Below are 14,414 nucleotides of genomic sequence, written 5' to 3'. Positions count from 1 at the left end.
AAAAAGTTAACTTTTGTTGCAATAGACCACTGAGATTTTAGGGTTATTTTATTACTTGTGTACAGCTTAACCTGCCATGATTATAATGGTAGGCAATAAGAGGGGCTGTAGAGAAATTTTATAACTTTGAGTTGTCTAACTATATAGACTGCCTTTAACTACTTCTGTTAATAATCATTATCCCTTGCTTAGTACCTCCAAGCATTCCTTGTTTTTTTTTTTTTTTTTTTTTTTTACTGAAATACAGTTGTTTTATAATGTTTTGTTATTTTCTGGTATACTACAAAGTGATTTAGTTTTATGCAGTTTTCAGATTCTTTTCCACTGTAGGTTATTACAAGATACTGAATATAATACTCTGTGCTATATAACAGAGTAGTTATCTATTTTAGATATAGTATGTATCTGTTAATCCCAAGCTCCAAATTTATCCCTCCTCCCCCGTCCCCCCTTTGGTTATCATCCATTTATTTTCTATGTGTTTCTTTCTGTTTGGGAGATAAGTTCATTTATATAATATTTTTAGATTCCACATATAAGTGTTATATGATATTTGTCCTTCTCTCTTTTTTTTTTTTTGGTGTCCTTCTCTTTTTGACTTACTTTGGATAATCATCTCTAGGTCCATCCATGTTGCAGCAAATGGCATCATTTCATTCTTTTTATAGCCGAGTACTATTCCATTGCATATATGCACCACATCTTCTTTATCCATTCATCTGTCAGTGGACGTTTAGGTTGCGTCCATGTCTTGGCTATTGTAAATTAATAGTACTGCTCTGAACATTGGAGTGCATGTATCTTTTCAAAATAGGTTTTCTCCAGAAATAAATGCCCAGGGTTGGAATTGCAGGATCATATGGTAACTCTGTTTTTAGTTTTTTAGGGAACCTCCATACTACTCTTCATAGTGGCTGCTGCTGCTGCTAAGTTGCGTCAGTCATGTCCGACTCTGTGCGACCCCATAGACAGCAGCCCACCAGGCTCCCCCGTCCCTGGGATTCTCCAGGCAAGGACACTGGAGTGGGTTGCCATTTCCTTCTCCAATGCATGAAAGTGAAAAGTGAAAGTGAAGTCGCTCAGTCGTGTCCGACTCTTAGCGACCCCATGGACTGCAGCCTACCAGGCTCCTCCATCCATGGGATTTTCCAGGTAAGAGTACTGGAGTGGCTACATCAATTTATATTCTCACCAATATTGTAGGAGGGTTCCCTTTTCTCCACATCCTCTCCAGCATTTATTGTTTGTAGACTTAAATGATGGCCATTCTGAGAGATGTGAGATGATACCTCATTGTAGGTTTGGTTTGCATCTCTAATAATTAGCAATATTTAGCATCTTTCCATATGCCTGTTGGCCATCTGTATGTCTTCTTTGAATTTTTTGTAAATTTACAGAACGGAGCAACTACTACCACAGTTCACTTTTAAAACATTTTCATCACCGCCAAAGTATCCTCCATGCCCATGTGCTGTCAAAACAAGTTATCCAGCCCAGTTCAGTTCAGTTGAGTTGCTCAGTCATGTCCAACTCTTTGTGACCCCATGAATCGCAGCACTCCAGGCCTCCCTGTCCATCACCAACTCCCAGAGTTTACTTAAACTCATGTCCATCGAGTCAGTGATGCCATCCAGCCATCTCATCCTCTGTCGTCCCCTTCTCCTCCTGCCCCCAATCCCTCCCAGTCTTTTCCAATGAGTCAACTCTTCACATGAGGTGGCCAAAGTATTGGAGTTTCAGCTTTAGCATCATTCCTTCCAATGAACACCCAGGACTGATCTCCTTTAGGATGGACTGGTTGGATCTCCTTGCAGTCCAAGGGACTCTCAAGAGTCTTCTCCAACACCACAGTTCAAAAGCATCAATTCTTCAGTGCTCAGCTTTCTTCACAGTCCAACTCTCACATCCAGACATGACTACTGGAAAAACCATAGCCTTGACTAACGGACCTTTGTTGGCAGAGTAATGTCTCTGCTTTTCAACATGCTATCTAGGTTGGTCATAACTTTCCTTCCAAGGAGTAAGCATCTTTTAATTTCATGGCTGCAATCACCATCTGCAGTGATTTTGGAACCCCCCAAAATAAAGTCAGCCACTGTTTCCACTGTTTCCCCATCTATTTGCCATGAAGTGATGGGACCAGATGCCATGATCTTAATTTTCTGAATGTTGAGCTTTAAGCCAACTTTTTCACTCTTCTCTTTCACTTTCATCAAGAGGCTTTTTTAGTTCCTCTTCACTTTATGCCATAAGGGTGGTGTCATCTGCATATCTGAGGTTAGTGATATTTCTCCCAGCAAACTTGATTCCAGCTTGTGCTTCTTCCAGTCAAGCATTTCTCATGATGTACTCTGCATAGAAGTTAAATAAGCAGGGTGACAATATACAGCCTTGACGTACTCCTTTTCCTATTTGGAACCAGTCTGTAGTTCCATGTCCAGTTCTAACTGTTGCTTCCTGACCTGCATATAGGTTTCTCAAGAGGCAGGTCAGGTGGTCTGGTATTCCCATCTCTTTTAGAATTTTTTACAATTTATTGTGATCCACACAGTCAAAGGCTTTGGCATAGTCAATAAAGCAGAAATAGATGCTTTTCTGGAACTCTCTTGCTTTTTCCATGATCCAGCGGATGTTGGCAGTTTGATCTCTGGTTCCTCTGCCTTTTCTAAAACCAGCTTGAACATCAGGAAGTTCATGGTTCATGTATTGCTAAAGCCTGGCTTGGAGAATTTTGAGCATTACTTTACTAGCGTGTGAGATGAGTGCAATTGAGCGGTAGTTTGAGCATTCTTTGGCATTGCCTTTCTTTGGGATTGGAATGAAAACTGACCTTTTCCAGTCCTGTGGCCACTGCTGAGTTTTCCAAATTTGCTGGCATATTGAGTGCAGCACTTTCACAGCATCATCTTTCAGGATTTGAAATAGCTCAACTGGAATTCCATTGCCTCCACTAGCTTTGTTCGTAGTGATGCTTTCTAAGGCCCACTTGACTTCACATTCCAGGATGTCTGGCTCTAGGTGAGTGATCACACCATCATGATTATCTGGGCCGTGAAGATCTTTTTTGTACAGTTCTTCTGTGTATTCTTGCAATCTCTTCTTAATATCTTCTGCTTCTGTTAGGTCCATACCATTTCTGTCCTTTATCGAGCCCATCTTTGCATGAAATGTTCCCTTGGTATCTCTAATTTTCTTGAAGAGATCTCTAGTCTTTCCCATTCTGTTGTTTTCCTCTATTTCTTTGCATTGATCACTGAAGAAGGCTTTCTTATCTCTTCTTGCTATTCTTTGGAACTCTGCATTCAGATGTTTATATCTTTCCTTTTCTCCTTTGCTTTTTGCTTCTCTTCTTTTTACAGCTATTTGTAAGGCCTCCCCAGACAGCCATTTTGCTTTTTTGCATTTCTTTTCCATGGGGATGGTCTTGATCCCTGTCTCCTGTACAATGTCACGAACCTCCGTCCATAGTTCATCAGGCACTCTATCAGATCTAGTCCCTTAAATCTATTTCTCACTTCCACTGTATAGTCATAAGGGATTTGATTTAGGTCATAACTGAATGGTACAGTGGTTTTCCCTACTATCTTCATTTTAAGTCTGAATTTGGCAATAAGGAGTTCATGATCTGAGTCACAGTCTGCTCCCGGTCTTGTTTTTGCTGATTGTATAGAACTTCTCCATCTTTGGCTGCAAAGAATATAATCAATCCAGCCCAAGTGTCCAGCAACTGTTAACTTGCTTATGTTAATTTTAAGGGATCTGGCAATCCTAAGATTCTATGAATCTTAGAATTCTGAGATTTGGGCACACTTACATTGCCCAAAATGTGGGCTCAGTTAATACAGGGAATTCTAAAGGCCTTTGCTTTTCAGAGAGCACATGCCTTCCTTGCACTTGCCATTTTGACACTTAGCAGCTCCCTCATTAGCACAACTGTTCACATTGAGCAGCTGTGCAGACACTTACTGTTTGCTTTGCTTGAGTGAGGCTCTGGCATCCCAGGAGTACTGAGGGCAGAGGGGCTCCATCACATGGTATAAACATTGACTTCTTGGTTAATGTAGGCATATTGCTTCTAGGTTGTTCTTTATGGATGAACTCAGCAGAAGACAAACTTTTTAGAACTTTGAAATAAGAGATCTTTTCTTCGGAGGTTTCCAGAGAATGTTATTCTGTCCTAACTGCAGAATAGAGACAGATTTAAACCCAGTTCTTTCCATCTCACTGGTAGACATGGATGTTGTATTTAGAGATACCTGGAATTTCGCTGCCCATTCCTAAGAATGTGCATTTGTGTTAAGCACTGAGGTAACTTCTCCACAGATGGAAAGATTCTTCTGGGTTTCTGGGGCTTCCCTGTGGGCTCAGTGGTAAAGAATCACCTGCCAATGCAGGAGACATGGGTTCAATCCCTGAGTGGGGAAGATCCCCTGGAGAAGGAAATGGCAACCCACTCCAGTACTCTTGCCTGGGAAATCCCATGAACAGAGGAGCCTGGTGGGCTACAGTCCAAAGGATCACAAAAGTTGGACATGACTTGGTGACTAAACAACAACCTTATATTTTTTTATTTATTTTTACACACAAGGGACTGAAAGGCATTAGTATAGTCTAGTCTCTGAATATAATCAGGGCTAGTATGTTACAAGATCTTAGTTCTACCCTCTTTGTTTAGCTGGGAGTACTTTTGGCTATAGTTAGAGAATTCACAGCTAACAGTAGTCTAAACAATAAGGAAATTCAGTTATATTATACACCAAGAAGTCTGGTTGTCCCAGGCTTGATGTGATAGCTTGATAAAACCTTGAAAGATGCAAGGCCTGTCATTCGGTTCTGTTGTTGTCAGCCCATCGTCTTTTCTGCCTTAGGTCACATGACGGCTGCTGCGGTTCTACGTATCAGAGCATTCCATGTCCACATTCAAGGTGGAAAGAGTGAATGAGCTGTACCAGAGAGTACTCTGCATATCTGTCCTGTTGTAAGGAAGGAAGATCCTTTCCAGAAGTTCCCAGCAGACTTCCTCTTCCATCCAGCTGACTGGAGCAGTGTCACGTGGACACGTGAAGCTGTAGGAGAGACGAAGAATGTAAGTTGTTTTCAGTCTTTCTTTTTAATTTTAAAGTTATTTATTCCTTTGGCTGCTCCGGGTCTTAGTCATAGCATACAGGATCTTCGGTCTTCGTTGCGACACTTAGGATCTTTAGGTGCGGCTCTCAGGATCTTTAGGTGTGGCATGTGAACTCTTGGTTGCAACATATGAGATCAAGTTCCCTGACCAGGGATTGAACCCAGGCCCCCTTTATTGGGAGCACAAAGTCTTAGCCACTGGGCCACCAGGAAAGTCCCTAACCTCTTTAATAGAAAGTGGCAAAGGAGAAGAGAAATGGGATGGTCATTGTACCAATGACACCATCTGCCATACCTTATCATTGTTCTGAGAGATTATTTCAGGGCTGCACGACCCAGATTTTAGGCTCTAACAGTTTTGCAAATTCCTAGATATGTTGAAGAAGGAAGATATTGACCTATTTTTTTTCAGGGAGGGCGGGATTTAAACCTTCTGTGGGCTTACGAGTTAAGCAGACTTTCCCCACCACTTTGGGATTTTTTTTTTTTTCATTTTTTGGTTTGTTTTAGTAATTATTATCCAAGGAACTGTAGTATAACCATAAAAAAGGGAAAATTATGTGATGATTTTGAGTAACTGAACCAGAAAAGAAAATAATCCGGAGCCTTTACTTTTGAAAGTTAGCAGTAAACTTAGAATATCCAATTGGAATGAAATTTACTGTGCCTTTCCCTTTGGGATATAATTGGGCTATTATTGAGCTTACCAAATAGCAAACAATGAAAAGAAAGAGTCAATTTTAACTGATAACACCTACCTCTATCTATACCCAAAAGCCTTTTGCCTGACCCTCATTATACAACCAAAATCTATTTCCATTTACTGGAAGAGAAAAGATTGATTTTCTCATTTCGTTTTAGATAAACACTGATAACTACACTCTGAAAAAGTACCATTCACCTGCAGTGTCTTCTTCCCTAGGGTCCCATCAAATTAAAATTACTTAATTCCCCCAATCGAGACACAAATTTCTCTTGTCAAAATATATAAATTAGGGCCAAAAATAGAACCTGAAAATTAAAATGAATAAGAAGTAATACTTTTTACCCACATACCAGTAGACCAAATTTAAAAAATTGGCAGCTCTCACTAAAAATGTTTTCATCCATATATTAGGAAAGAAAATGAAGAGGCCCAGAAACTTTTACTGACATTAATTTTATTTTGGAGTTTGAATTCGTGATCAGTTCTCAGTCTCTTTGTTTCATTTTTATGATATAAAGGGAGCCAGAGACTGGTCCTTAAATATATATATATATAACATAAATATATATATATATAGCATAAATATATATATATAGCATAAATATATATATATATATTTATATAACATACCCATGATTTATAGAAGCCTGTCACTTCTTCAATGAAGCCACTTCTACCCAATACCAAACCATATTACACAGCAATACCAGACAGTGTGGTTTTTTATTGACGCCTTCAAAATCTAGTCCACTTTGCTCCTTGTCATCATTATTACTATCATCATCATCATCATCATCATATCTGTTTATTTGGGGAACTCATACATGGATAACAGCTTAGTCAGTAGGAAGCAAATGTTTCTGGATGCCCTCCTCCAGCTCTATTTATTTTCTTTTACAAATTGCAAGAAAGTGGACGAAGCTGGACTACCCCATGCTCATCCAAAGATGTCCTAGAATTTGTGGGCTAAACATGGTTTGGCAATAATATAGAGGGTTAGAATACACAGGGACAGAGGAGCCTGGTGGGCTGCCATCTATGTGGTCGCATAGAGTCAGACATGACTGACGCGACTTAGCAGCAGCAGCAGCAGCAGCAGCAGCAGAATGCATTGTAGGGCTGTCCTAACCTCATTTTGCTCTATCCTTGCCACTGTCCCAAAGGCCCAAACTGGGTAAAGGTAGATTCTAAGACTAATGTAATTACAGTGTATCTATGTGGGTTTCATCACTGTCAGATGTAACACAAATATGTCCTCATTGCAACTTGAAATTCACTGTCTAAATCCACTAGAGGAGAGAGTATCATGGTTTAACAAAATGCCACATAATGAGCCGATTAGGCTCTGGCTTTGTGTAGACTGCTTATGGTAGATTTGACCTGCCCATGAAGATCCACCCCACAAGGGTAACAGTCATATCAGTTCTCTATGACAAGTGCCTTCTTGTCCCTGCCAGCCACTGGTCACTGCTGACTATTAGAGAATGACATGTGCCCCAAGCTATGACAGCCAGATCCTCTGTCACAGGACCTAAGAATCAGGATTCAGAGGAGAATCAGAATTCCCTGGGTCTGGCTTGAACTGAGGACATGGAAATTTAGGGTCTGTGGAGGGATGGCTCTGAGCACAAAGAAACAAAGATAACTAAGAAAAGAAAGAAAATTCTGAAATATATGAGCAGAGACAAACAGTGCTAGGAATCCCTAGGTATACTCTGATAGGGGAGAGAGAGGGGAAGGGAGAGAGAGACTGCGTTTCCGTGGGTTTGGACAAATGTGTAATGGCATGACTCCAGTATTAGAGTATCATATGCAGTGGTTACTGCCCTAAAAATCCTCTGTGCTCTGCTGGTTCATCCTTCCCTTCCCCCAGCTGGCAACCACTGATCTTTTTACTGTTGACATAGCTTTGTATTTGTCACAATGTCATATAAGTGGAATTAAACCATGTGTAGCCTTTTCAAATTGGTTTCATTCACTTATCAATATGCATTTAAGTTTCTGCCATATTTCTTCATGGCTCGATGGCTCTTTTTTCACCACTGAATAATATTCCACTGTCTGTATATACTGCACTTAAGTTGTCCACTGAACTGATAAAGGATATTTTGGTTGCTTCCAAGGGTTTGGCAGTTATGGATAAAGCTGCTATAAACATCCATGTGCAGGATTTTGCATGGCCATAAGTTTTCAACTCCTTTGGGTAAATACCAAAGAGCGTGATTGCTGGATCTTTTGCTAAGACTATGTTTAGTTTTCTAAGAAACTGCCAAACTGTCTTCCAAAGTGGCTGTGTCATTTTGCATTCCCATCAGCTATAAATGAGAGTTCCTGTTTTTCCACATCCATGCCAGCATTTGATGTTGTCAGTTTCTGGATTTTGGCCATTCTGATAGCTGTATAATAGTATTTTTTTGTTTTAATTTGTATTTCCCTGTGATGACGTGATGTGGAGCATCTTTTAATATGCCTGTTTGACATATATATGTCTTCTCTAGTGAGGTGTCTGTTAAGGTCTTTGGCCCATTTTTTAACCAGGTAGTTTGTTTTATTGTTGAGTTTTAAGACTTTGTACATTTGGAGAACAGCTCTTTATCAGATGTGTCTTCAGCAAATACTTCCTCCCTGTCTATAGCTTTTAAAAAACAGTCCTTTAGTTTTGGCTGTGCTGTGTCTTCATTGCTGCCCTCTGGGGTTCTCTAGTTACCGAGAGCAGGGGCTACTCTCCAGTTGGCGGTGCGCGGCTTTCTCATTGCGATGGCTTCTCTTGTTGTGGAGCACAGACTCTAGGGTCTGTGCTCCCTATTAGTAGTTCTGTTGCGCAGGCTTGGTAGTTGTGGCACGTGGGATTAGTTGCCCTACAGCACGTGGGATCTTCCCAGACCTAGGATAGAACCTGTGTCTCCTGTATTGCAAGGCGATTCTTAACCACTAGACCACCAAGGAACCCCTCCAGTCTATAGCTTATCTTCTCATTCTCTTACAGTGTCTTTTGCAGAGCAGAAACCTTTAGTTTGAATGAAATCCTCCTTGGCAGTTATTTCATTGATGGATCATGCCTTTGGTGCTGGGTCTAAAGAAGTCATTGCCAAACCCAAGGTCATCCAGATTTTCTCCTTTGTTATCTTTAGAAGTTTAACAGTTTTGTGGTTTACATCTAGATCTGTGATCCATTTTGACTTAATTTTGGACTTAATAATTTAAGTTATTTCTTCTAACTTCACATGCATCTACAACTGTCCAAATAAAAAAGGACCATTGATTAAGCCCAAGAACTCAGCTCTGTGGTCTCTATTAATTCATATCACATTCTCATAAAAGTAGTCTCATGGTCTATGGGAAATAAAAGGAGAGTTTGTGATCATCTAAGTGGAGAATAAGGAAAGATATAAGCATCTGAGTGCAGAGTTCCAAAGAATAGCAAGGAGAGATAAGAAAGTCTTCCTCAGTGATCAATGCAGAGAAATAGAGGAAAACAATAAAATGGGAAAGACTAGAGATCTCTTCAAGAAAATTAGAGATACCAAGGGAACATTTCATGCAAAGATGGACTCAATAAAAGACAGAAATGATATGTACCTAACAGAAGCAGAAAATATTAAGAAGAAGTGGCAAGAGTACACAGAAGAACTGTATAAAAAACATCTTCATGACTCAGATAATCATGTGTGATCACTCACCTAGAGCCAGGCATCCTGGAATGTGAAGTCAAGTTGGCCTTAGAAAGCATCACTACGAACAAAGCTAGTGGAGGTGATGGAATTCCAGTGGAGCTATTTCAAATCCTAAAAGATGATGCTGTGAAAGTGCTGCACTCAATATGCCAGCAAATTTGGAAAACTCAGCAGTGGCCACAGGACTGGAAAAGGTCAGTTTTCATTCCAATCCCAAAGAAAGGAAATGCCAAAGAATGCTCAAACAACTGCACAATTGCACTCATCTCACACACTAGTAAAGTAATGCTCAAAATTTTCCAAGCCAGGCTTCAGCAATACATGAACTGTGAACTTCCAGATGTTCAGGCTGGTTTTAGAAAAGCCAGAGAACCAGATATCAAATTGCCAACATCCACTGGATCATCGAGAAAGCAAGAGAGTTCCCCAAAAACATCTATTTCTGCTTTATTGACTATGCCAAAGCCTTTGACTGTGTGGATCACAATAAACTGTGGAAAATTCTGAAAGAGATGGGAATACCAGACCACCTGACCTGCCTCTTGAGAAACCTGTATGCAGATCAGGAAGCAACAGTTAGAACTGGGCATACAACAACAGACTGGTTCCAAATAGGAAAAGGAGTACATCAAGGCTGTATATTGTCACCCTGCTTATTTAACTTCTGTGCAGAGTACATCATGAGAAATGCTGGGCTGGAAGAAGCACAAGCTGGAATCAAGATTGCTGGGAGAAATATCAATAACCTCAGATATGCAGAGGTGACACCACCCTTATGGCAGAATGCAAAGAAGAACTAAAGAGCCTCTTGATGAAAGTGAATGAGGAGAGTGAAAAAGTTGTCTTAAAGCTCAACATTCAGAAACTAAGATCATGGCATCCAGCCCCATCACTTCATGGCAAATAGATGGGGAAGCAGTGGAAAGAGTGACAGACTTTATTTTGGGGGGCTCCAAAATCATTGCAGATGGGGACTGCAGCCCTGAAATTAAGATGCTTACTCTTTGGAAGAAAAGTTATGACCAACCTAGACAGCATATTAAAAAGCAGAGACATAGAGACATTACTTTTCCAACAAAGGTCCATCTAGTCAAAGCTATGGTTTTTCCAGTGGTCATGTATGGATGAGAGAGTTGAACTATAAAGAAAGCCGAGTGCCAAAGAATTGATGCTTTTGATTTGTGGTGTTGGAAAAGACTCTTGAGAGTCCCTTGGACAGCAGGGAGATCCAACCAGTCCATCCTAAAGAAAATCAGTGCTGAATAGTCATTGGAAAGACAGATGCTGAAGCTGAAACTCCAATACTTGTGGCCACCTGATACAAAGAACTGACTCATTTGAAAAGACTCTCATGCTGGGAAAGATTGAAGGTGGGAGGAGAAGGGGACAACGGAGGTTGAGATGGTTGGATGGCATCACTGACTCAATGAACATGAGTTTGAATAAACTCAGGGAGGCCTGGCATGCTGCAGTCCATGAGGTTTCAAAGAGTCAGACATGACTGAGCAACTGAACTGAACTGATTCCATGTAGGTTATAAGATATTTAATATAGTTCCCTGTGCTATACAAGTCCTTGTTGGTTATCTATTTTATATATAGCAGTGTGTATATGTTAACCCTAAACTCCTAGTTTCTCTCTCCCTCCCCTCCCACTTGGTAATTACAAGTCTGCTCTCTATGTTTGTGAATCTATCTCTGTTCTATAGACATTTTAAGGATAGTTAGCTGATGTGGTTAAAGAAAAAAATACCTTCTCTGCCTTTTGAACACTTAAAAGTGCCGTTGAGAGGTACTTGCCCCAAACTGATACCATACAATGAATACAGACACCAGATAGGTTGACTCAGACATAAGTGCCTGGTACCTGGAAAAGGGAGGTTTCATCCCCCAGACTCTAGTTCCACAGAAGATTTCCTTCAGAGCAGGGATCAACAAGCTACAGCCAAAGGGGGAGTCTGGCCCGCAGGTCATTTTGCTTTAACCCCCAAGCTAAGAATGGTTTTGTATTTTTGATGGCTAAAAATTAATGATATTGGTGGCGTGTGAACATCATATGCAATTCATAGTGTAGTCCATAGTAGTGTCATAGAGTTCAGTTGGCACCTAGGCACTCCCATTTGTTTACATGTTGTTTCTGGCTGTTTTCCCACTATAGCAGGAGAGGGGAATAGTTAAAACAGGGCCTGTATGGCCTGCAGAGCCTGAAATAGTTAATATCTCCCTTCATGGAGAAAGCTGGCTGACTTGTGTTGTAGAGAAATTGAAGGGCTTGAGTCCTGATCTATTTGACAGAGTTCATGCTGAGTATCTAATTCTGACTGTTCCAAGACCTTTCTCTGGGCTACCAAGTTTGAACACAAGAGAGTCATTGTGTCTGTGGCCAGTGGGGGAAAGAGCCCTGAATCGGAGGTTAAAAGCCCACAGTGAGAAAAACAGGCTCTGTAGCCTTGAAAGACCCACAGGCAGTTTTTGTCACAAAGAGGAAGGAAGAGGCTGATTTGTGGCAGAGGGCGCTTGGAGAGGTAGGGATAACGGACTGAGGTCAGCCAGGAACTCAGAGAGCTAAAATAAGTGCAAGTCAGTAATTGCATTTCCATAGTGTCCAAGCCCCAGGGGCCCAGCTAAAGCAGCCAAAATGGATTGAATTCATGCTAGGAGCAAGGCTTGCTATTGATCAAGTAGGCCCATCTAGCAGTCCTGCATCTTATCAGGAATCATTACTCTCCAAGAAATCCTTCCTAGAAGCAGATCTCCATCACTTTCCTGATGACTCAAGAAAGCATTCTAGGCAGGATAAAGTCGGCAGGATGGATCCCTGCAGCACAAGCTAAAGAGGGGAGAGGATGTGAAGGTAAGCAGGAGCTCATTCAAATTCAGCTCACATTCATCTGATGCAGAGCAAAGTTTTTGCCCGGATATTACCAGTCATTCTGACCCCTAATGTCTGGATGGAGAAGCTAAGACTGACAGTTTTAGAATTTTTTCATGAATCACAGTGCTAGTAAGCGAAAGTAACAGAAAGAAGCAATGCTGGCAAGCTAGAGTGGCATCAAGGGATGAGAACAGGAAGAAAGAGGTAATGGAGGAATTCCACTGCACATGGGAGCCCAGGTGGCCACTCCCGGATCTGGGCCTTGAACTCTGTAGGTTGATACCAGCTCCCACAGTCGGCCTGGAACCAGGAGTGAGCATATTAAGGAGGTTGGGAATGATGAAAACAACTCAAGCTTTAACTCTGAGTGAAGGTAGAGTGTTCCCTAGGATGTATGGTTTTTTCACAAGAGGAAAGGGCTGCACACACACAGATTAAGGACAAGGAGTCTGAAACCAGAATGCCCACTTAGTAGCTCTGTGAGCTTGGGCAAAAGTCACTTAACCTCTCTTTGCCTCAGCAAAATAGGGTCAACACTAGCATCTGTTTCATGTGTTTGTTCTGAAGATTAAAAGGGGTTAATATTTGTAAAGTGGAAATATGCCTTTATTAAATAAAGTAGATGATGGAGATCATTAGGTACATGCTTGTAAACACTGACTTGAATATTCATTGGAAGGGCTGGTTTTGAAGCTGAAGCTCCGATACCTCGGCCACCTGATGTGAAGAGCTGACTCATTGGAAAAGACTGATGCTGGGAAAGAGCGAAGGCAGGAGGAGAAGGGGATGACAGAGGATGAGATGGTTGGATGGCATCACTGACTCAATGAACATGAATTTGAGCAAACTCTGGGAGGTGGTGAAGGACAGGGAAGTCTGGCGTGCTGCAGTCCATGGGGTTGCAAAGAGTCGGACACGACTTAGTGACTGAACAACAACAAAAACATCCACTAACCAATTCTCTAGGGGGGAAGATCCGGTTTCTCTTGTAAATACTCCCACTGTGGCATGTTTGAAGCTACTGGTGTAGTGTCATTGATTGCAAAATTAGGAAGCGATAGGTCCAGTACCCACCCCCCACCCCCATTATATGGTATTTCCACCATGCAGTTACAATAGGTGTACTGGACCCCAAGAGCATGATCATACCATGTACTTAATGATTAGAAAGTGATGAGTTTTGAGTATTACGTTTGCTTTTAAAATAGTTTAATTGGAAGTTTATATAACTTACTTTCAAATGTAGGCTATGTTTAACAACTCTCAATGCCTGACATTTTGACAGTTGGCCCTCACAAGCATGTAGTTAGTGGCACATAATTTGGAGACTTCAGTCTTCATGGCAAAGGAGAGATTTGTAGGATGAATTGCTAAGTGGAAGAGTCAAACCTCTGTGCCTCAGGGGACATGAATAGTGGTTAAGATGTGGGGGAACAGGCAGCTGTATCTGTTCAGGTGGACCTCTCCAGGTGGCAGCAGAAGCTGTTACCAGCCCAGCACTGTCAACTCCTGGAAGCCATCCCAGGCTGTGCATCTGCTCTTGCAGCTTCCCCTTGCAAGAGGGTGGATTTATGGAAGCCTTTCTTTATTGTGGAACACAAAGGAGCCACACTGGATTATGTTGGCAGCACCAGTGAACACAATGAGGGCTTAGTTCGGAATTTAGGTAGTGCTTTATCAACACTGGGATAATTCAGATGTGCAATGATGGGGAAACAAAGCGTGTTGTCATCCCAGCCATGTTTCTCCCTGCTTTCCTTGTATTCTTCCTTGAGGGTCATCAGGCTGCTGAATCATTGTCCAGGAGAGGATGGTACAGGCTGTGTTGGAGCTGTCTTTGAGAAAAAAGGTAAACCTTGGAATATTGGTGTAGATTTATTCTGAGAAGTTCTTTCAGCCCTCCTGTTTAAAACAAACAGCATTAGTAGATATTAATAGATTTATTTTTAAATAATTGAATGAATAAGTGAATGAAAACAATTAATCAACAGTGGGTTTTTTTTCCCAAGGGAAAAAAAAAGAACTATGTAACT

At 41.2% G+C, this 14,414-nt stretch overlaps 1 long non-coding RNA gene across 1 annotated transcript in view; it reads left to right on the top strand.

Annotated features, from left to right (window-relative positions):
- Window positions 1-1,100: 1,100 nt before the first annotated feature.
- The window catches only part of LOC123331988, a 192,736-nt gene continuing 179,422 nt past the window's right edge, over window positions 1,101-14,414 (top strand). The window contains exons 1-2 of the long non-coding RNA XR_006548791.2: window positions 1,101-1,152; window positions 4,869-5,086. This is a non-coding gene — a long non-coding RNA (uncharacterized LOC123331988). The remainder of the gene's footprint in view (window positions 1,153-4,868; window positions 5,087-14,414) is intronic.

This window comes from Bubalus bubalis, chromosome X (assembly GCF_019923935.1).
Source record: "Bubalus bubalis isolate 160015118507 breed Murrah chromosome X, NDDB_SH_1, whole genome shotgun sequence".
NCBI lineage: Eukaryota > Metazoa > Chordata > Mammalia > Artiodactyla > Bovidae > Bubalus > Bubalus bubalis.
Note: the sequence above shows the minus strand (reverse complement) of the source record. Positions and strands in the feature narration are given on the sequence as shown.